We start from the raw sequence: 25,410 nt of genomic DNA on the forward strand, positions 1-25,410 counted from the left end.
CCTAACAGTGCTGGCGTCACGAACTAGCACCCTATACATCACCACCAAGGGCACCTCTACCAACATCTGGTTGGTGTTCCCTGCAACAGAGAGTGCCCCGGAGGATTTTGTGCTGTCTTTCCATCCACTGTACTGACAGCCCCAAGGGACAACTAAACCGTGAGTACTACTATCCTCGGCACCTCATTCACTAGTATGCTCACGCCCGAAATAACCCTTAGGGAGCCCTGGCACGCTGCACAAGCATGGGATATGCAGTATGGTCAAGTTTCTGGATTGAACCATCTACAACTTTGTTCCGGATGCAGTAGAGCATCAAGTGAAGCTGCCATTCTGTAAGGCTATAGGAGTGCAGCTCCAGCCTTTTTTGTGATGGCTCAAATATGGTATATTACCAATGAAGATACTGTAATTTAGAGTAGAATTTTTTTTTAAATTTGTATAAAATAATAAATTTTCATCTGCAATCTCAGCAGGAAACTAATATACAAATGCATGTAGAAGGTCTCATAAAATACAGGGCCTAATAAATGACTGAGATGTTCCTAATGTAAGAAAACATCCCTAACAAGATGAAATAAGTGCAGACGTTGAACTGGTTGCGTTTTCATTATTTCAGCAAAATTTCACTGTTAATAAGTGCGCTACTCAGTTTGACCCAATACCATTGCTCATCATTCCAATTTGAAGCTGTCACATTCAATACAACTCCCAAAATGTATGAGACGTTTGTTAATCAGACAGTCTTTACATAACTTAACATTATTTAAATAGATGCAACTTAAAAAATCCCTTATATAAAACAAATACATTTTAATTAATCTCCTTTAATTATTTCTATTAGTATGATCCTAGTAAATACTGTAGTTCTTAGTAAAAAAAAATATATTATGGCAACATTGCAGTAACACCTAAGGGTCCATTCACACATCCGTAAAATGGTTCCGCATCTGTTCCGCAAATTGCGGAACAGGTGCAAACCCATTAATTCTCTATGGAGCAGGAATGGATGCGGACAGCACAGTGTGCTGTCCGCATCCGCATTTACAGAGCGTGCCCCTGATCCGTAAATGCAGACAAGAATAGGCAGTTCTATGGGGGAGTCGGCCGGGTGTATTGCGGATCCACAATACACTACGGACGTGTGAATGGACCCTAAAAGTAATGTCACTTTGAGATGTCAGGTCTCTGACTAATTATCATTAGTGGAATTATCACCAGGCGCGTTTTAGTATCTGGTGATCAGAGCAAAATTTCACATTTTATAAGCCACAAAGGTGATTTTTTAAATATTTTATTTTCGGTCCAATGCTTTTTTTTCTTTATATATAGAGAGAGAGAGATAAGGTATAAGGATTGGCGTGTAGTGCTGCATTAATTTTTATTTATTTTACCCCACCCAATCTCCTTTCTGCAGACCAAAGAATAAGAATGTGCTTTCAGTGCCCACTAACAATAATGATGCCCATTTAATGCCCCTCAGACAGTGTGATATCCCTTTAGTGTCCCACATAGTATAATACCACCTCCCAAAAGGGTGATCCCTTGAAACCCCACACAGTATGAGACTCCTTAGTGCCCCTGACACATTTTGATGCCTCCTTAGTTCCTCCACACAGAGTGCCCCCTTACAGTAGGATGAAACCTTAGGAGCCTCTCACACAGAATGAGGCTCTCTTAAAAGCCCCCAGAACAAAGTGATGTTCTCTATGGGCCCCCCTCACATGGTATGATGTACCATTAAATGATTCCCTCACAAATTGATGCCCCTTAAATGTCCCCCACACAGTATTATGTACCTTTAAGTAAACTCCACGCAGTATGATGCCCTTTTAAATGGCCCTAACACAGTGCTGCCCCCTCAAGTTCTCTCCACACTGTAGGATGCTTCCTTAAGTAGCACCACAAACAGTGATGTCACATTCATAGATTATGCCCTCTTAGATGGCCTGGACATTGATGCCCCTCTAAAAGTTATGCACCCTTTAGTGGCCATCCTCAAAGAGTTTTGTCTACCTCCCCACCCAGTTATGCCCCCTAGATGACCCCACTAACAGTTATGCTCCCTTTAGTGGACCCCCACGGAGTCATGCACCTTTAGATGCCTTCCCACAAAGTTATGCTCCCATAGTGCTGCCCCCTCAAGTGCCTACACACATACTGATACCCATTTAGGTGGCCCCCAAACAGTGATGCTCCCTCATAGATTGTGCCCCTTAGCTAGCCCTCCACACACAATTATGCCCCCTTTAGTGCCCCCCTGACAGTTATGTCACCTTAGGTGTCCTCCCAATTATGCACAGATAGATGTCCCCCCACACATTTATTTCCCTTAAGTGGCCCCCCACACAGTTATGTCCCTTTACTGGCCCCCTCACAGTGATGCCCCATTAGATGTCCTCCCTTATAGAGTTATGCCACCTTAGATGGCCACATCACACACAGTTATGCCTGGACTACGGCTCTCTGCTTCACCACTCTGTTCAACTGGACATGCGTCCTCAGGAGGCAAATAGAGTTGAACACAGATCATGCAGGGGTTTGGACCACTGCAGTCCGGCAGTTGAGTACCCCTGGTCGGCATTCACAAACACAAGGAGTATGCCACACAAAACAGGGGTCAAATATAAATAACATAAGAAGACACTAATAGAACATCCATTCAAATATTGAATTAGCGACCCGGTTAGTGGGACCATTACGACAAAGTGTTGTCGCAAGTGCCGTGTGTACGTCACCCTTGCCATTTTTTGAAAAGTAGGCATAGTGAGGGAGGGAATAGGTGAGGTCAGCAGGCTTTGATAAATTTACCACCTAAGTCTGTTGGAAAGACAGACAATGATGCAGATTTACTAAGGCTACTTTCACACTAGCGTTCGATCGGATCCGTTCTGAACGGATCCGATCATATTAATGCAGACGGTGGCTCCGTTCAGAACGGATCCGTCTGCATTATATTGGCAAAAAAAAGCTAAGTGTGAAATTAGCCTGAGCGGATCCGTCCAGACTTTTACATTGAAAGTCAATGGGGGACGGATCCGCTTGAAGATTAAGCCATATTGTGGCATCTTCAAACGGATCCGTCCCCATTGACTTACATTGTAAGTCTGGACGGATCCGCACGCCTCCGCACGGCCAGGCGGACACCCGAACGCTGCAAGCAGCGTTCAGGTGTCCGCCTGCTGAGCGGAGCGGAGGCTGAACGCCGCCAGACTGATGCAGTCTGAGTGGATCCGCATCCATTCAGACTGCATCAGGGCTGGACGGAAGCGTTCGGGTCCGCTCGTGAGCCCCTTCAAACGGAGCTCACGAGCGGACAGCCGAACGCTAGTGTGAAAGTAGCCTTAGCCTGTAAAATGTGTAAATGTAGGTCCTGCTCCAGATTTATCACACTGGCTCAGACTTGGTGAGAAATGTAGTGCATGGCTTGACACTTTTCTCTATCTACAGTATATAGAAACTGTTGGTGGGCTTACTTTGAGATTACATTTTGCATCAAAATTGTGGGGCAATTTTGGTGCGAAATTTTCAATCTTAGATTACACCCTTTCCCATGAAGTCACGTACCTTTCCTGTTAATCCACTAATACAAATTCTTTTTTGGAATAGGCACAGAAATTTTCTCTAAACCAAGATGATCTACATTGTGCCACATTTTGGGGCAATATATGCCAAAATCTAGGTCTGTGCACATTAGTAAATGTGGGCCTCAGTTTTCTTTTTTTTTTAACCCTTTGCAATGGTAAAAGATCATGTGACGGACCATGTGATGACCGGAGTGACATCACCACAGGTCCTTTTCCTGCACATAGCAAAAAAAGAAGACAGAAGAGAAGCCGGGCTGCGTGATCAAGTGGATTAAGGTGAGTTCAATTATTATTATTATTTTTAACCCCTTCAGCACTATTGTACTATGCATTCTGTATTCAGAATGCTATTATTTTCCCTTATATCCATGTTATAAGGGAAAATAATAATGATCGGGTCTCCATCCCGATCGTCTCCTAGGAACCGTGCGTGAAAATCGCACCACATCCACACTTGCTTGCGGATGCTTGCGATTTTCACGCAATCCCATTCATTTCTATGGGTCCTGCGTTACGTGAAAAATGCACAAAGAGGAGCATGCTGCGATTTTCGCACAAGTGATGTGCGAAAATTACCGCTCGTGTGCACAGCCCCATAGAAATGAATGGGTCAGGATTCAGTGCGGGTGCAATGCTTTCAACTCACGCATTACTCGCGGAATACTCGCCCGTATGAAAGGGGCCTAAGAGGTTGCCGTTTCTGTTAATTCATTTGACTAAAAAAGAAACATGCAAGAAGGTCAAAAAAGAAACAATTTCTAGTATTTTTATATGTCATAATCTCTGGTTTGAATTCCGGCAGGCTGTTCGGGCAGAGAACAGCCAGCCATAATTCTCCGGATCTGATGCTGCCGGATGCGGATTAAGTATAATGAGGTCTGGCGGAGATCCGTACGCATTCCGGCAGACAAGCAGAGAACCTGTATGCTGTGGTTTGTGTCCAGTCGATCCTCCGCTTGTCTGCCGGAACGGCCATGCCAGAGTTTCACACCGGAGGTGTCATAGTAGCCTGAAGCAGATTCCCTAAACACACACACAAAAAATAGACAAGCAAATGGCAAACATAAAAGATGGTTTGATTTGCTGAACTTGTCTAAATCCAGCAACAATTTAAGATTGGACAAAGTTGGACCTATAAATGAAATATAAAAGCACAGGTCTTTCTATATAAGTAATGCAATCCAAGATTAAGATTTCTAGGCAGAGGTATTTAACTTTTAACCTTTTCTAGAGATAAAAATGGGTCAGTCATTCATTTAAGTGGGTGTAATTTGACCATTATAAATGAGGCCAGCCAAACTAGGTAGTAGAAAGCAATGCATCAAATGGTTTGGGTGATGCACATACATTCCAGTAAATGCATTTACTGGACATGCCAACATACTCTTTTTATTTTATTTTTTACTTTATGTCCTTGTATTTTTAGATTTAATTTATAATATTTAGAAAAATAAAAACAATAACACGGTCTATCAGTTTAAAAAAAAAAAAATCATATTTGGTTTTTGGTTTCTATGTGCATAGGTTGCAATACAATAGATGTTATTAAAGAGACACTTCCATCAAACATTTTTATGACATATCAACAACCTATATGTGAATATTCTATTTAATTTATTTTATAAAAATAGGTGTATGGTTCTCTAGAAATTATTTAAGTCACTCCATGTATGTTAGTCCCTTTGTAGACCCTCACATAGAGTGAGTCTGTCAGCCTGAAATTCACAGTTAAGCCAGGCACAAGATCTTGTAGAGCTAGCTCAGCTGAATGAAGTGGTACATATTACTATGTGATCCATTTCTATATTCTGGGGGGAAAGTATTTTTAATCCAAATGCAAGGACAGACCCCAGTAGCTCTTTTCACTCTCGCTCCTCATGCTTCCTGTCATCACCTACCTCTCCTTCTTGATTTTAATGGTCAAGTTCCTGTATAGTTATCTGGTCTGAAGAAGTGTAACAGACACTTGGCTTTGGGCTATCCCTAGGGGTGTTATCCTGGCAGTCTTTGCTGCAGAGGACCTATCAGAACACTACCTTTTGGGATATTTCTGGTATAGTTAGCAGCTGACCCATGGGGGTCAGATACACCAGTGGGAAGCACTGAAGGGTCAAGCAATATTCATAGTCAGGGCAGGTAGAGTTTGTGTGTGTCCAGGAGACTAGTCCATGGTCAGGCAGGTGGCAGTGGGTCAACACGAGAGACAGGCTAAGGTCAAGACAGGCAGCAGAAAATCAGAGTCAGTAACACAGGCAGATGTACAGTACATAGGCAGACATTCAGAATAGGACACCTGTACTAGTAACTAGTGAAATAGGAAACCAGCCATTAATATTGATGACTAACGTTGGATAAGTCATCAATATCTGATTGGTGGGATTCCGACACCCCTGCTAATCAGCTGTTTGAAAAGGAATCAACACTCCATGCGAGTGCTGCAGCAGTGGGCAAGGGACACCAGCGCAAGAAGAGGGAGGGCCTGGCAAGGAAATCAAGAGGAGGAATGGTATACAGAGTGGCTTGGAACCACCATTGATGCACTTAACTGCTTATTTACATATAGCGTACTATTTTTAAAGGGAACCTGTTACCACCTAATGACCCCCAAATGCCCACAGTATCTCACAGTTTTAGTTATCCTGTCTTCAATAATGTCTTTGGCTTTTTCAGCCGATGGACAAGATTTCTGCAAAATAAGTTTATTTTCCCCACTCGGCATATGCAAATGAGCTGCTTGAAGTCAAGTCTTGATTCCCCAAGTCAAGCTTGCCATGCCCCCTTCTTGCCTCTTTACTTTTATTGGACACCTGTGTTATTTTTTGTCAGATGCAATGCACCTGAGATCCCACACATGCGCTGCCCTTTATTGTTTTTGGTGTCTGCACAGTAAGCCCAGCTGGAGTGTACTTGGCTTCAGAGGCTCAATGCACAGAGAATTTTCTCTGGCGCACTCACTCCACGGAGTTGGCCAAGTAGACTGCGGCTGGGTTGACTGCGAAGGCGCTGAAAATAATAGAGGATGGCATTGGCTCTCAGCTTCATCACGTGTGCCCAAAAAAAAACAACAGGTGTCAATCAAGAGTGAAGAGGCAGGAAGAGGGCACACCAGCTTGACTTGGAGTGTTAAAACCACTTCCCCCTTGACTTAAAACAGTTCATTTGCATATATTGAGCAGGGGAAATAAAGTTGTTTTGCAGCAAACTTGTCCATCAGATGAAACAGCCAAATACATCATTGGAGACAGGATGACTATAGATGTGATTACAGTTGGGAGGGCATTGTGGTGGTGACAGGTTCCTTTTAACATTGTACAGCACATAATGCTGGTCAGTACCGGCTAATAACCTGACTCCCGGTAGATTGGTCCATTCACTCATGTGTTCTCTATATCATCACAAATGGCTCCCTTAATTCAAATGTTCCATATGTCATGTCTGCAGGAAGGGCTACACAAGGTCATATGCTATCCACCTCAACCGGTCCTAGTGGCGGCAGTGCGGGATATCACTGCTTTGTTCCTTTTCTTCATATCCACATGAAAGGAAAATTCTTGTAACACATACCTTTAAGACGAAGTTGCCAGTTGGCCAGAATAACAATTAATGATAAGCACCATTTTATATTTAATAGCAAAAATTCTGATTCACTTAACTTTTGACAAACATCGTAGAAAAGTTGACAACTTTACATTAGGGAATAAGATAATGATTCTTTAATTTGTAATTAACTAGTAAGTAAAATTGCAAAGCACAACATATGAGAATTAAAGTGATGTTTTTACGCCTGGATTTTTAATTGCTCGCAGGCAGCAATAGGTCAATCTCATAAGTAAAGATTAATGCCTCCTCTCTTCAGTTTTAACAATGGTAGCAAATACAGCAGTTGTTTGCCGGTCACGTTTCACATGGAACACGTAAGTGTGCTAAGAGAGCCCTCCCTCTGACGTGTATGCGATAATCTTACCTACCACAAGTATATAAATTAGATTTAAATGTGAACAGAAAGCATCTAACATGAAATAATTAGTCCAAGCAAGAAAAAAACTCTTAAATTGACATTAAACATGGTAAGTGTTTTATTACAGACCTTGCATTTGTACTGCATTATGAGTCATATATCATCTCAACAACCCTTAACGGTTTTTGCTAATATGTTCTCCAGGGAATGATGAATTTCCAGAAATGATGGCGCCCTCAAGTGGAAATAAGAGCGATTGTAATACTTTGCATCATGTAATCTGTTAGATTTTGAACATCTATGCTACATTTTGTAGGTAAAATATTTACATACAAAATGTTACGGAAATGTATATTCAAGTATGAGATCTGAAATGAGCCCCTGGAGAGAGACTGAATTGTGCTCTGTCATGCTTAATATGAAATTAGTAACAGAAAGTGGATGTGACACTATATTTTTGAGTGTATAGATTTTTATTGATTCATTCTAGAATGAAAAAGAAATTAAGTTAATACATAAAACATGTGCACAAAATACCAGCACACTAACTAGGTGAAACCCTTATGCTGCAAGGTACAGCAAAGATACTTAAAGGAGTTGTCCACTTTTTGTGATTTTTAGAAATGTCCTGGAAATAATCTGATCTTAGTATGACCACTGCTGCAGCAGCCCCACCAAACTAAGTAATTAGTGACAAAGAGTGACCAAGAATGGTAACTCTGGCTAAGCTCCAAAAATCCTGTGTGCAGATGGGAGAAACTTCCAGAAGGTCAGCCATCACTGCAGTACTTCACCAATATGGAGAAGCCTCTCCTCAGTAAAAGATAAATGAAAGGCCTTTTCATTTATAAAAAAAAAGATAAATGAAAGCATTATGTCTGGAGGAAACCAGACACTGGTCATTACCTGCCTAATATAATCCTCTACAGTGAAGCAAGATGGTGGCAGCATCATGCTGTGGGGTGTTTTTCAGTGGCTGAGACAAGAGACTGGTCAGAGTTGAGGGAAAGCTGAATGGACCTAAGTAAAAAGATATTTTTAATGAAAACCTGACCCAGAGTGCTCCAGATCTTAGACTGAGCCGAAGGTTCACCTTCCAACAAGACAATTACCCTAAGCACACAGCCAAGAAAACACAGGAATGGCTTAGGGACAACCCTGTAAATATCTTTGAGTGGCCCAGCCAGAGGCCTAACTTGAACTTGACAAGGCCTGAAAATGGTTGTCCACCAACGGTCCCCATCCAACCTGACAGAGCTTAACGACATCCCGACTGCCCATAGACTATAAACGTCCTGGGTGGTCAGGTTTATCTCTGAATGGATGTTCTGTAATGTCCTTTCAGAGATCACAGCTGCAAGCTAATAGTGCAGCTGCTGTGCTGGGGGCCCGCTGTCTGTAACAGCAGGGCACCACATAGAGAAGGCAGGGACCGTTCCTGTGTGTCCCTGCCTTCTAGATCACTGTATACACAGCGCTGCATGAGCACTATGTATACAACTAAGGAAGCAATGTGCCGCTTCCTGTTCCTGGCCGCCGGTCATGTGACCACCAGGGCCAGGGGAATGCAGGAGCTGTCGGGTCTTCCATAGACCTCGATCAAATAGGGCTACTATGTCATCCCCAGCTACAAGTTAAATGACCCCCATAGGTCTAGTGGAACCTAAATAAAAAATAATAAAATTAAAAAGCATTTGATAAAAAACTTTTTCCCAATGAAGTCATAAAAAAAAAATAGAAAAATAGAAAAAAAATAGCCATATTTGATATCACTGCGTCCTTTCGACTAGCTCTATAAAAATATCACATGCTCTACCTCATCAGGTGAACGACATGAAAACAAACATTATGCCAAAACAGCTTTTATTCACCTCACCTCCCAAAAAACATAATATCAATTGATCAAAAAGTCGCATTTACCCTAAAATGGTAGCAATAAAAATGTCATCCTCATCCTGCAAAAAACAAGCCCTCACACAAGGTCATAGCCAAAAAAAGGTGAAAAACATAGCTGTAGGAAAATGGCAACACATAAACATGATTTTCTTTTTCCTAAAAATGCCTTTATTGTACAAAATGTAAAAAAATAGACTATTTGACATTGCCACATCGTTATGACTGGCTCTATAAAAATATCATATGATCTACCACATCAAGTGAATGTCGTTAAAAAAAATTATGCCAAAACAGCTTTTTTAGTCACCTCCCAAAAACATAATATCGACTAATCAAAAAGTCGTATGTACCCCAAAATTGTAGCAATTAAAATGTCACCTCATCCCGCAAAAAACGAGCTATCATACAAGACCATAGCCCAAAAAATGCAAAAATGCAAAAATGCTCTTTGAGTAGGGATGAGCGAACTCGAACTGTATAGTTCGGGTTCGTACCGAATTTTGGGGTGTCCGTGACACGGACCCGAACCCGGACATTTTCGTAAAAGTCCGGGTTCGGGTTCGGTGTTCGTCGCTTTCTTGGCGCTTTTGTGATGCTTTCTTGGCGCTTTTTGAAAGGCTGCAAAGCAGCCAATCAACAAGCGTCATACTACTTGCCCCAAGAGGCCGTCACAGCCATGCCTACTATTGGCATGGCTGTGATTGGCCAGAGCACCATGTGACCCAGCCTCTACTTAAGCTGGAGTCACATAGCGCCGCCCGTCACTCTGCTCTGATTAGCGTAGGGAGAGGTTGCGGCTGCGACAGTAGGGCGAGATTAGGCAGATTAACTCCTCCAAAGGACTTGATTAATTGATCGATCTGCAGCTGTGGATCATTGAGCTGCTGAAATTCAATTGCTCACTGTTTTTAGGCTGCCCAGACCGTTTGTCAGTCACTTTTTTCTGGGGTGATCGGCGGCCATTTTGTGTCTTGTGCGGTGCTGCGACCAAGTGCATCCAAGCTGCGACCAAGTGCATTTAACCTTCAATGGTGTGGTTGTTTTTTGGCTAAAGCCTACATCAGGGTGAAGCTGTCACACCAAGTGCATTTAACCAGCAATAGTCTGTTTATTTTTTGGCCATATACTACATCAGGGGCAAGCTGCGCCCGTCACCAAGTGCATTTAACCCTCAATGGTGTGGTTGTTTTTTGGCTAAAGCCTACATCAGGGTGAAGCTGTCACACCAAGTGCATTTAACCAGCAATAGTCTGTTTATTTTTTGGCCATATACTACATCAGGGGCAAGCTGCGCCCGTCACCAAGTGCATTTAACCCTCAGTAGTGTGGTTGATCAAGCTATCACACCAAGTGCATTTAACCAGCAATAGTCTGTTCATTTTTTGGCCATATACTAAATCAGGGGCAAGCTGCGCCCGTCACCAAGTGCATTTAACCAGCAATAGTCTGTTCATTTTTTGGCCATATACTACATCAGGGGCAAGCTGCGCCCGTCACCAAGTGCATTTAACCCTCAGTAGTGTGGTTGGTCAAGCTGTGACACCAAGTGCATTTAACCAGCAATAGTCTGTTCATTTTTTGGCCATATACTACATCAGGGGCAAGCTGCGCCCGTCACCAAGTGCATTTAACCCTCAGTAGTGTGGTTGGTCAAGCTGTCACACCAAGTGCATTTAACCAGCAATAGTCTGTTCATTTTCTGGCCATATACTACATCAGGGGCAAGCTGCGCCTGTCACCAAGTGCATTTAACCCTCAATGGTGTGGTTGTTTTTTGGCTAAAGCCTACATCAGGGTGAAGCTGTCACACCAAGTGCATTTAACCAGCAATAGTCTGTTCATTTTTTGGCCATATACTAAATCAGGGGCAAGCTGCGCCCGTCACCAAGTGCATTTAACCAGCAATAGTCTGTTCATTTTTTGGCCATATACTACATCAGGGGCAAGCTGCGCCTGTCACCAAGTGCATTTAACCCTCAATGGTGTGGTTGTTTTTTGGCTAAAGCCTACATCAGGGTGAAGCTGTCACACCAAGTGCATTTAACCAGCAATTGTCTGTTTATTTTTTGGCCATATATATACTACATCAGGGGCAAGCTGTGCCCGTCACCAAGTACATTTAACCCTCAGTAGTGTGGTTGGTCAAGCTGTCACACCAAGTGCATTTAACCAGCAATAGTGTGGTTATTTTTTGGCCATATCCCAGTCTAATTCTGTCACTAAATCCATACCGGTCACCCAGCGCCTAAATACTAGGCCTCAAATTTATATCCCGCTAAATCTGTCATTACCGCTGTCCTGTTGTGGATGGGCAAGTTATTTAGTGTCCGTCAAAGAACATTTTTTGTTCAGGGTTGAAATACAATTCCCAATTTAGCAATTTCATAATTTAGTGGTTTCTGCTATATCAGAGCTATTTGAAATCTATCCCTAAAAGGGTATATAATATTCAAGGTGCACATAGGGTCATTCAGAATAACTTCACACACACGCTACTGTGCATTTCCAAGTCTAATTCTGTTAGTAAATCCATACCGGTCACCCAGCGCCTAAATACAAGGCCTCAAATTTATATCCCGCTAAATCTGTCGTTACCGCTGTACTGTTGTGGCTGGGAAAGTTATTTAGTGTCCGTCAAAGCACATTTTTTGTTCTGGGTTGAAATACAATTCCCAATTTAGCAATTTCATAATTTAGTGGTTTCTGCTATATCAGAGCTATTTGAAATCTATCCCTAAAAGGGTATATAATATTCAAGGTGCACATAGGGTCATTCAGAATAACTTCACACACACGCTACTGTGCATTTCCAAGTCTAATTCTGTTAGTAAATCCATACCGGTCACCCAGCGCCTAAATACTAGGCCTCAAATTTATATCCCGCTAAGGCTGGGTTCAGACCTGAGCGTCCTGACCTGAGCGCTGTGTATGCGCGATTCTCCGGCGTCTCACCTACGCGGCTCCAGTAGTATGCGAACGCCCATTGTCGCGCGTTCCCGGAAGTCTATGTACGGGAACGCGCGACAAGACGCCCCAAAGTCGCTCATGTACTTTTTTGAGCGTCGGGCGTTTTACAGCGCGTTCGTACGCGCTGTAAAACGCCCAGGTGAGAACCATTCCCATAGGGAAGCATTGGTTTCTCCTTGTTGAGCGTTTTACAGCGCGTAGGAACGCGCTGTAAAACGCTCAGGTGTGAACCCAGCCTAAATCTCTCGTTACCGCTGTCCTGTTGTGGATGGGAAAGTTATTTAGTGTCCGTCAAAGCACATTTTTTGTTCTGGGTTGAAATACAATTCCCAATTTAGCAATTTCATAATTTAGTGGTTTCTGCTATATCAGAGCTATTTGAAATCTATCCCTAAAAGGGTATATAATATTCAAGGTGCACATAGGGTCATTCAGAATAACTTCACACACACGCTACTGTGCATTTCCAAGTCTAATTCTGTTAGTAAATCCATACCGGTCACCCAGCGCCTAAATACTAGGCCTCAATTTTATATCCCGCTAAATCTCTCGTTACCGCTGTCCTGTTGTGGATGGGAAAGTTATTTAGTGTCCGTCAAAGCACATTTTTTGTTCTGGGTTGAAATACAATTCCCAATTTAGCAATTTCATAATTTAGTGGTTTCTGCTATATCAGAGCTATTTGAAATCTATCCCTAAAAGGGTATATCATATTCAAGGTGCACATAGGGTCATTCAGAATAACTTCACACACACGCTACTGTGCATTTCCAAGTCTAATTCTGTTAGTAAATCCATACCGGTCACCCAGCGCCTAAATACTAGGCCTCAAATTTATATCCCGCTAAATCTCTCGTTACCGCTGTCCTGTTGTGGATGGGAAAGTTATTTAGTGTCCGTCAAAGCACATTTTTTGTTCTGGGTTGAAATACAATTCCCAATTTAGCAATTTCATAATTTAGTGGTTCCTGCTATATCAGAGCTATTTGAAATCTATCCCTAAAAGGGTATATAATATTCAAGGTGCACATAGGGTCATTCAGAATAACTTCACACACACGCTACTGTGCATTTCCAAGTCTAACTCTGTCACTAAATCCATACCGGTCACCCAGCGCCTAAATACTAGGCCTCAAATTTATATCCCGCTGAATTTGAATACAATACATTGGGCCAAATAATATTTTTGTTGTTGTGGTGAAGCATAACAATGAGGAAAACATCTAGTAAGGGACGCGGACGTGGACATGGTCGTGGTGGTGTTAGTGGACCCTCTGGTGCTGGGAGAGGACGTGGCCGTTCTGCCACATCCACACGTCCTAGTGTACCAACTACCTCAGGTCCCAGTAGCCGCCAGAATTTACAGCGATATATGGTGGGGCCCAATGCCGTTCTAAGGATGGTAAGGCCTGAGCAGGTACAGGCATTAGTCAATTGGGTGGCCGGCAGTGGATCCAGCACGTTCACATTATCTCCCACCCAGTCTTCTGCAGAAAGCGCACAGATGGCGCCTGAAAACCAACCCCATCAGTCTGTCACATCACCCCCATGCATACCAGGGAAACTGTCTCAGCCTCAAGTTATGCAGCAGTCTCTTATGCTGTTTGAAGACTCCGCTGGCAGGGTTTCCCAAGGGCATCCACCTAGCCCTTCCCCAGCGGTGAAAGACATAGAATGCACTGACGCACAACCACTTATGTTTCCTGATGATGAGGACATGGGAATACCACCTCAGCATGTCTCTGATGATGACGAAACACAGGTGCCAACTGCTGCGTCTTTCTGCAGTGTGCAGACTGAACAGGAGGTCAGGGATCAAGACTGGGTGGAAGACAATGCAGGGGACGATGAGGTCCTAGACCCCACATGGAATGAAGGTCGTGCCACTGACTTTCACAGTTCGGAGGAAGAGGCAGTGGTGAGACCGAGCCAACAGCGTAGCAAAAGAGGGAGCAGTGGGCAAAAGCAGAACACCCGCCGCCAAGAGACTCCGCCTGCTACTGACCGCCGCCATCTGGGACCGAGCACCCCAAAGGCAGCTTCAAGGAGTTCCCTGGCATGGCACTTCTTCAAACAATGTGCTGACGACAAGACCCGAGTGGTTTGCACGCTGTGCCATCAGAGCCTGAAACGAGGCATTAACGTTCTGAACCTGAGCACAACCTGCATGACCAGGCACCTGCATGCAAAGCATGAACTGCAGTGGAGTAAACACCTTAAAACCAAGGAAGTCACTCAGGCTCCCTCTGCTACCTCTTCTGCTGCTGCCGCCTCGGCCTCTTCCTCTGCCTCTGGAGGAACGTTGGCACCTGCCGCCCAGCAAACAGGGGATGTACCACCAACACCACCACCTCCGTCACCAAGCGTTTCAACCATGTCACACGGCAGCGTTCAGCTCTCCATCTCACAAACATTTGAGAGAAAGCGTAAATTCCCACCTAGCCACCCTCGATCCCTGGCCCTGAATGCCAGCATTTCTAAACTACTGGCCTATGAAATGCTGTCATTTAGGCTGGTGGACACAGACAGCTTCAAACAGCTCATGTCGCTTGCTGTCCCACAGTATGTTGTTCCCAGCCGCCACTACTTCTCCAAGAGAGCCGTGCCTTCCCTGCACAACCAAGTATCCGATAAAATCAAGTGTGCACTGCGCAACGCCATCTGTAGCAAGGTCCACCTAACCACAGATACGTGGACCAGTAAGCACGGCCAGGGACGCTATATCTCCCTAACTGCACACTGGGTAAATGTAGTGGCAGCTGGGCCCCAGGCGGAGAGCTGTTTAGCGCACGTCCTTCCGCCGCCAAGGATCGCAGGGCAACATTCTTTGCCTCCTGTTGCCACCTCCTCCTTCTCGGCTTCCTCCTCCTCTTCTTCCACCTGCTCATCCAGTCAGCCACACACCTTCACCACCAACTTCAGCACAGCCCGGGGTAAACGTCAGCAGGCCATTCTGAAACTCATATGTTTGGGGGACAGGCCCCATACCGCACAGGAGTTGTGGCGGGGTATAGAACAACAGACCGACGAGTGGTTGCTGCTGGTGAGCCTCAAGCCCGGCCTGGTGGTGTGTGATAATGGGCGAAATCTCGTTGCAGCTCTGGGACTAGCCAATTTGACGCACATCCCTTGCTTGGCGCATGTGCTGAATTTGGTGGTGCAGAAGTTCATTCACAACTACCCCGACATGTCAGAGCTGCTGCATAAAGTGCGGGCCGTCTGTTCGCGCTTCCGGCGTTCACATCCTGCTGCTGCTCGCCTGTCTGCGCTACAGCGTAACTTCGGCCTTCCCGCTCACCGCCTCATATGCGACGTGCCCACCAGGTGGAACTCCACCTTGCACATGCTGGACAGACTGTGCGAGCAGCAGCAGGCCATAGTGGAGTTTCAGCTGCAGCACGCACGGGTCAGTCGCACTACAGAACAGCACCACTTCACCACCAATGACTGGGCCTCCATGCGAGACCTGTGTGCCCTGTTGCGCTGTTTCGAGTACTCCACCAACATGGCCAGTGGCGATGACACCGTTATCAGCGTTACAATACCACTTCTATGTCTCCTTGAGAAAACACTTAGGGCGATGATGGAAGAGGAGGTGGCCCAGGAGGAGGAGGAGGAGGAGGAGGAAGAGGGGTCATTTTTAGCACTTTCAGGCCAGTCTCTTCGAAGTGACTCAGAGGGAGGTTTTGGCAACAGCAGAGGCCAGGTACAAATGTGGCCAGACAGGGCCCACTACTGGAGGACGAGGATGAGGAGGAGGTGGAGGAGGATGAGGATAAAGCATGGTCACAGCGGGGTGGCACCCAACGCAGCTCGGGTCCATCACTGGTGCGTGGCTGGGGGGAAAGGCAGGACAATGACGATACGCCTCCCACAGAGGACAGCTTGTCCTTACCCCTGGGCAGCCTGGCACACATGAGCGACTACATGCTGCAGTGCCTGCGCAACGACAGCAGAGTTGCCCACATTTTAACCTGTGCGGACTACTGGGTTGCCACCCTGCTGGATCCACGCTACAAAGACAATGTGCCCACCTTACTTCCTGCACTGGAGCGTGATAGGAAGATGCGCGAGTACAAGCGCACGTTGGTAGACGCGCTACTGAGAGCATTCCCAAATGTCACAGGGGAACAAGTGGAAGCCCAAGGCCAAGGCAGAGGAGGAGCAAGAGGTCGCCAAGGCAGCTGTGTCACGGCCAGCTCCTCTGAGGGTAGGGTTAGCATGGCAGAGATGTGGAAAAGTTTTGTCAACACGCCACAGCTAACTGCACCACCACCTGATATGCATCGTGTTAGCAGGAGGCAACATTTCACTAACATGGTGGAACAGTACGTGTGCACACCCCTCCATGTACTGACTGATGGTTCGGCCCCATTCAACTTCTGGGTCTCTAAATTGTCCACGTGGCCAGAGCTAGCCTTTTATGCCTTGGAGGTGCTGGCCTGTCCGGCGGCCAGCGTTTTGTCTGAACGTGTATTCAGCACGGCAGGGGGCGTCATTACAGACAAACGCAGCCGCCTGTCTACAGCCAATGTGGACAAGCTGACGTTCATAAAAATGAACCAGGCATGGATCCCACAGGACCTGTCCGTCCCTTGTCCAGATTAAACATTAACTACCTCCCCTTAACCATATATTATTGGACTCCAGGGCACTTCCTCATTCAATCCTATTTTTATTTTCATTTTACCATTATATTGCGAGGCTACCCAAAGTTGAATGAACCTCTCCTCTGTCTGGGTGTCGGGGCCTAAATATATGCCAATGGACTGTTCCAATGTTGGGTGACGTGAAGCCTGATTCTCTGCTATGACATGCAGACTAATTCTCTGCTGACATGAAGCCAGATTGTCTGTTACGGGACCTCTCTCCTCTGCCTGGGTGCTGGGCCTAAATATCTGACAATGGACTGTTGCAGTGGTGGCTGACGTGAAGCCTGATTTTCTGCTATGACATGCAGACTGATTCTCTGCTGACATGAAGCCAGATCCTCTGTTACGGGACCTCTCTCCTCTGCCTGGGTGCTGGGCCTAAATATATGCCAATGGACTGTTGCAGTGGTGGCTGACGTGAAGCCTCATTCTCTGCTATGACATGCAGACTAATTCTCTGCTGACATGAAGCCAGATTGTCTGTTACGGGACCTCTCTCCTCTGCCTGGGTGCTGGGCCTAAATATATGCCAATGGACTGTTGCAGTGGTGGCTGACGTGAAGCCTCATTCTCTGCTATGACATGCAGACTAATTCTCTGCTGACATGAAGCCAGATTGTCTGTTACGGGACCTCTCTCCTCTGCCTGGGTGCTGGGCCTAAATTTATGACAATGGACTGTTGCAGTGGTGGGTGACGTGAAGCCTGATTCTATGCTATGACATGCAGACTGATTCTCTGCTGACATGAAGCCAGATCCTCTGTTACGGGACCTCTCTCCTCTGCCTGGGTGCTGGGCCTAAATTTATGAAAATGGACTCTTACAGTGGTGGGTGACGTGAAGCCTGATTCTCTGCTATGACATGAAGACTGATTCTCTGCTGACATGAAGCCAGATTGTCTGTTACGGGACCTCTCTCCTCTGCCTGGGTGCTGGGCCTAAATATATGCCAATGGACTGTTGCAGTGGTGGCTGACGTGAAGCCTCATTCTCTGCTATGACATGCAGACTAATTCTCTGGTGACATGAAGCCAGATCCTCTGTTACGGGACCTCTCTCCTCTGCCTGTGTGCTGGGCCTAAATATATGTCAATGGACTGTTGCACTGGTGGCTGACGTGAAGCCTGATTCTCTGCTATGATATGAAGACTGATTCTCTGCTGACATGAAGCCAGATTGTCTGTTACGGGACCTCTCTCCTCTGCCTGGGTGCTGGGCCTACATATATGCCAATGGACTGTTGCAGTGGTGGCTGACGTGAAGCCTCATTCTCTGCTATGACATGCAGACTAATTCTCTGCTGACATGAAGCCAGATTGTCTGTTACGGGACCTCTCTCCTGTGCCTGGGTGCTGGGCCTAAATTTATGACAATGGACTGTTGCAGTGGTGGGTGACGTGAAGCCTGATTCTCTGCTATGACATGCAGACTGATTCTCTGCTGACATGAAGCCAGATCCTCTGTTACGGGACCTCTCTCCTCTGCCTGGGTGCTGGGCCTAAATTTATGAAAATGGACTCTTACAGTGGTGGGTGACGTGAAGCCTGATTCTCTGCTATGACATGAAGACTGATTCTCTGCTGACATGAAGCCAGATTGTCTGTTACGGGACCTCTCTCCTCTGCCTGGGTGCTGGGCCTAAATATATGCCAATGGACTGTTGCAGTGGTGGCTGACGTGAAGCCTCATTCTCTGCTATGACATGCAGACTAATTCTCTGCTGACATGAAGCCAGATTGTCTGTTACGGGACCTCTCTCCTCTGCCTGGGTGCTAGGCCTAAATTTATGACAATGGACTGTTGCAGTGGTGGGTGACGTGAAGCCTGATTCTCTGCTATGACATGCAGACTGATTCTCTGCTGACATGAAGCCAGATCCTCTGTTATGGGACCTCTCTCCTCTGCCTGGGTGCTGGGCCTAAATTTATGAAAATGGACTCTTACAGTGGTGGCTGACGTGAAGCCTGATTCTCTGCTATGACATGAAGACTGATTCTCTGCTGACATGAAGCCAGATTGTCTGTTACGGGACCTCTCTCCTCTGCCTGGGTGCTGGGCCTAAATATATGCCAATGGACTGTTGCAGTGGTGGCTGACGTGAAGCCTCATTCTCTGCTATGACATGCAGACTAATTCTCTGCTGACATGAAGCCAGATTGTCTGTTACGGGACCTCTCTCCTCTGCCTGGGTGCTGGGCCTAAATTTATGACAATGGACTGTTGCAGTGGTGGGTGACGTGAAGCCTGATTCTCTGCTATGACATGCAGACTGATTCTCTGCTGACATGAAGCCAGATCCTCTGTTACGGGACCTCTCTCCTCTGCCTGGGTGCTGGGCCTAAATTTATGAAAATGGACTCTTACAGTGGTGGGTGACGTGAAGCCTGATTCTCTGCTATGACATGAAGACTAATTCTCTGCTGACATGAAGCCAGATTGTCTGTTACGGGACCTCTCTCCTCTGCCTGGGTGCTAGGCCTAAATTTATGACAATGGACTGTTGCAGTGGTGGGTGACGTGAAGCCTGATTCTCTGCTATGACATGCAGACTGATTCTCTGCTGACATGAAGCCAGATCCTCTGTTACGGGACCTCTCTCCTCTGCCTGGGTGCTGGGCCTAAATTTATGAAAATGGACTCTTACAGTGGTGGGTGACGTGAAGCCTGATTCTCTGCTATGACATGAAGACTGATTCTCTGCTGACATGAAGCCAGATTGTCTGTTACGGGACCTCTCTCCTCTGCCTGGGTGCTGGGCCTAAATATATGCCAATGGACTGTTGCAGTGGTGGGTGACGTGAAGCCTCATTCTCTTCTATGACATGCAGACTAATTCTCTGCTGACATGAAGCCAGATTGTCTGTTACGGGACCTCTCTCCTCTGCCTGGGAGCTGGGCCTAAATTTATGACAATGGACTGTTGCAGTGGTGGCTGACGTGAAGCCTGATTCTCTGCTATGACATGCAGACTGATTCTCTGCTGACATGAAGCCAGATCCTCTGTTACGGGACCTCTCTCCTCTGCCTGGGTGCTGGGCCTAAATTTATGAAAATGGACTCTTACAGTGGTGGGTGACGTGAAGCCTGATTCTCTGCTATGACATGAAGACTGATTCTCTGCTGACATGAAGCCAGATTGTCTGTTACGGGACCTCTCTCCTCTGCCTGGGTGCTGGGCCTAAATATATGCCAATAGACTGTTGCAGTGGTGGCTGACGTGAAGCCTCATTCTCTGCTATGACATGCAGACTAATTCTCTGCTGACATGAAGCCAGATCCTCTGTTACGGGACCTCTCTCCTCTGCCTGTGTGCTGGGCCTAAATATATGCCAATGGACTGTTGCACTGGTGGCTGACGTGAAGCCTGATTCTCTGCTATGATATGAAGACTGATTCTCTGCTGACATGAAGCCAGATTCTCTGTTACGGGACCTCTCTCCTCTGCCTGGGTGCCGGGGCCTAAATATCTGAGAATGGACTGTTCCAGTGGTGGGTGACGGGAAGCCAGATTCTCTGCTATGGGACCTCTCTCCAATTGATTTTGGTTAATTTTTATTTATTTAATTTTTATTTTAATTCATTTCCCTATCCACATTTGTTTGCAGGGGATTTACCTACATGTTGCTGCCTTTTGCAGCCCTCTAGCCCTTTCCTGGGCTGTTTTACAGCCGTTTTAAGTTCGGGTCCCCATTGACTTCAATGGGGTTCGGGTTCGGGACGAAGTTCGGATCGGGTTCGGATCCCGAACCCGAACATTTCCGGGAAGTTCGGCCGAACTTCTCGAACCCGAACATCCAGGTGTTCGCTCAACTCTATCTTTGAGTAAAACGTAAAAAAAAAATTGACATATTTGGTAGTGACGTGTCCGTAACAACTGGATCTATAAAAATATCACATAATTTACCCCATCAAGTAAAGGGTGAAAAAATAATATACAGAAAGAATGTGAAAGGTACCCCAAAATGGTGTCAATAAAAACTACAGCTTGTCCTGCAAAAATAAGCCCTCATGCATCAAAAAAATTGTTATCACTCTTAAGAACAATTTCAGCAAATGTCATGTTAGAAAATCCAGAAGCCGCTCCTTCCCTCCTGAGCCCTGGCGTATTTCCAAATAACAGTTTATGACCATAATTGAGGTGTTACTATATTCAGGAAAAAATGGTAACAAATTTTGGGGTGATATTCTCCTTTTATCCTTTGTGAAAAAGAAAGTTTGGGCTTAACCTCTTGGGGACACATGGTGTCTCGGTACTTAAGGACACAGGGCGTACAGGTACAGGCGGTGATCGGAACAGAGTGCCTGCTGAAATCATTCAGCAGGCACTCTGTGACAATGCCGAGGGGGGTCCTGTGACCCCCCCGGATAGGCGGTCGCTGCAAACCGCAGTTCAATTCATGCCTCCTCATCACCCGCTGCTCTGTTGTGGCAGCGGGTAATGGTTACCATGGCAACCGGACACCTTCACAGGCTTCCGGCTTGCCATAGTAAGGCAAAGTCTGGTCAGTGTAAAGTGAAAATACAGTACACTATATAGTGTACTGTTTTGTATTATACAAACATCAGACCCACTGGATCTTCAAGAACCAAGTGGGTCTGGGTCAAAAAAAAGTAAAAAAAAAAATGTTAAAATAAAAAACACATTTATCGCTGATTAAAAATAAAAATACTAGATCACCGCGTCCGTAATGATCTGATCTATGAAACAGTCATGTTACTTTCTCCACATGGTAAACGGCATAAAAAAATAACTATTTTATTGTGTTAAAGTAAAATACATAAAAAAATATATACATATTGGGTATTGCCGCACCCGTAAGAACCTGCTCTATAAAAATATCACATGACCTAACGCCTCAGGTAAATATCGCAAAAAAAATAAAAACAGTGTCAAAAAAGCCATTTTTGTCACCTCACATCACAAAAAGTGTAATAGCAAGCGATCAAAAAGTTATATGCCTCCAAAAATAGTACCAATCAAACCGCTATCTCATCCCACAAAAAAATGCCCCTACATAGGACAATCGCCTAAAAAAATAAAAAAAATATGGCTCTCAGACTATGGAGACATTAAAAAAAAATTGTTTCAAAAATGATATTGTGTAAAACTTAAATAAATAAAAAAAGTATACATATTAGGTATCGCCGTGTCTGTAAAAACCTGCTCTATAAAAATAACACATCACCTAACCCCTCAGGTGAACACAGCAAAAATAATAATATAAATACAGTGTCAAAAGCCATTTTTTGTCATCTTACATCACAAAAAGTGTAATAGCAAGCGACCAAAATGTCATATGCACCCCAAGATAGTGCCAATAAAACCGACAACAAATATTGAGTTTTGTTTGGCTGTTAACCCTTGCTTTTTTACTGGAAAAAAATTGATTAAAATGAAAAATTTGCAAAAAAATTGAAATTCTGAAATGTTATCTCTATTTGCCATTAACTCTTTAGAACACCTAAAGGGTTAACAAAGTTTGTAAAATCAGTTTTGAATACCTCAAGGGGTCTAGTTTCTAGAATGGGGTAATTTTTAGGTGGTTTCTATTATGTAAGCCTCACAAAGTGACTTCAGACCTGAACTGGTCCTTAAAAAATTTGAAAAAGATTTGCTTCTAAACTTCTAAGCCTTGTAACGTCCCCAAAAAATAAAATGGCATTCCCAAAATGATCCAAACATGAAGTAGACATATGGGGAATGTAAATAAATAACTATTTTTGAAGGTATTACTATGCATAATAGAAGTAGAGAAATTGAAACTTGGAAATTTGCTAATTATTCCAAATTTTTGTTACATTTTTTTATTTTTTTTATAAATAAAAATAAATTTTTTTGACTCCAGTTTACCAGTGTCATAAAGTACAATATGTGATGGAAAAACAGTCTCAGAATGGCCTGGATAAGTAAAAGTGTTTTAAAGTTATTCATACATAAAGTGACACTATTCAGATTTGCAAAAAATGGCATGGTCCTTAAGGTGAAAATGAGCCCGGTCCTTAACGGGTTAAAGAACCATTTTCTTGTAAAAATATATGTTGTTTTTTTTTACATCCAAGTTTTATGAATTCTATGAAATGCCTGTTGAATCAAAGTGCGCACTACATGGCAAAAAATTCCTTGGGTGGTGTAGTTTCCAAAATGTGGTCACTTTTGGGAGGTTTTCACTGTGGGGGTACCCCAGGGTCTCTTCAAATACATTATGGCACCCAAAGACCCTCTTATCTACTAGAGCTTATGTACAGGTATATTCCCTGTCAGAGGCTGGCATAGCGAATAAGATGTGCGTACGTTCGGCCACGTAACGCTTTGCGAACCTCCTGTAAAGCGTGCACGCAAATGCAAAAGCGGCCCAGCATGGATACGCTACAACCGCATCCGCCCGCAAATGAGTCGGAACCAAAGTATCCGCAGGCACATGCGTGACCTGCCCCGCTACTCCAATGGGGTCCCCCGCAGGCAGAGCCCCACAAGAATTCCTGGGGGCCCCAGTGGACCGCAAAACAGGAGAGTGTTTTACAATATTTAAGTAATAATTAAGTAAAATTTTCTGTAAAACACATACGGTAAATAAGCTAAAAGCTAAATAAAATTGGTATCACTGCATTTCTAACAACCATTACTATAAAAAAAATCTGTTGTTTACCCTGTATGATGAATAGCAGAACAAAAATTAAAAATTTAAAAAAGCTCATCTTACTAAAAGCAATCCCTCCATCGATGGAAAAATAAAAAGTTTATGTTTACGGAAAAAAAAAAAGATTTATTCATTTTAAAAAGTTATTTATTTTTGTAAATGCTAACTATGAAAACCATAGCTTATCCTACAAAAAACCACCCCACACATAGCTCCATCCCTGGAAAAGTAAAAATGTTATAGTAATACAAAAACAATAAAAAAGTGGTTTTATTGAGCAAAGGTAATAAAACAAACAACAACAAAAAGATACATATTTGGTATCACTGTAAGGCTCCTTTCACACTGGTGAGAATTCCGTGCGGGTGCAATTCGTGAGGCGAACGCATTGCACCTGCACTGAATCCGGATCCATTAACTTGTGTGTTGCGTGAAAATCGCAGTGTGTTCTATATTCTGTGTTTTTCACGCAACGCAGGCCCCTCAGAAATGAATGGGTCTGCGTGAAAATCCCAAGCAAGTACGGATGTGGTGCGATTTTCACGCATGGTTGCTAGTATTCACTGTATTATTTTCCCTTATAACATGGCTATAAGGGAAAATAATAGCATTCTTAATACAGAATGCTTACTAAAATGTGTATTAAGGGGTTAAAAAAGAAAAATAAATTAACTCACCTTATCCAATTGATCGCGCAGCTGGCATTGTTTTCTTGCATCTTCTTTCAGGACCTGCAAAAGGACTTTGATGACGTAGTCGCGCTCACCATGTTATCAAAGGTCCTTTTGTAGGTCCCAAAAGAAGAAGCAAGAAGACGATGCCAGCTGCACGATCAATTGGATGAGTCAATTATTATTATTTTTTTAACCCCTTAATCCACCTTTTAGTAAGCATTCTATATTAAGAATGCTATTATTTTTCTTTATAACTATGTTATAAGGGAAAATAATAAAATGAATAGAACACCTAACCCAAACTTCAGTGAAGAAGTCCGAGTTCGGGTCTGGGTACCACATTCCGTTTTTTTTCATGCATGTGCAAAACGCATTGCACTCGCGTGGAAAAAACTGAACATCTGAACATAATCGCAGTCAAAACAGACTGCAATTGTGTCCCTACTCGTGCGGTTTTCCCGCAATGCACACGCGACGCATCTGGAGCAAATCCGGGACGCCCGTGTGAAAGAGGCCTAACAGTACTGACCCACAAAATAAAGGTCAAATATTATTAAAGCTACATTATATGCGAAGGGCATATACAGTGAGGAACAGAAGTATTTGAACACCCTGCAATTTTGCAAGTTCTCCCACTTAGAAATCATGGAGGGTTCTGAAATTCCCATTGTAGGTGCATTCCCACTCTGAGAGACAGAATAAAAAAAAAAATAAGGAAATCACATTGTATGATTTTTAAATAATTTATTTGTCTTGCACTACTGAACATAAGTATTTGAGCGCCTGAGAAACAGCAAGAATTCTGGCTCTCAAAGACCTGTTTCTGTGCCTTTGAAAAGTCCACCTCTACTCCACTCATTAATCTAACTTAGTAGCACCTGTCTGAGCTCTTTAATGACCCCTGTCCACCCCACAGTCAGTCAGAAGCCAACTACTACAATGGGCAAGACCAAAGAGCTGTCAAAAGACACCAGAGACAAAATTGTGGACCTCCACAAGGCTGGAAAGGGCTACGGGGCAATTGCCAAACAGCTTGGT

The sequence above is a fragment of the Bufo gargarizans genome, chromosome 4, assembly GCF_014858855.1.
Source record: "Bufo gargarizans isolate SCDJY-AF-19 chromosome 4, ASM1485885v1, whole genome shotgun sequence".
In the NCBI taxonomy this organism is placed as follows: domain Eukaryota; kingdom Metazoa; phylum Chordata; class Amphibia; order Anura; family Bufonidae; genus Bufo; species Bufo gargarizans.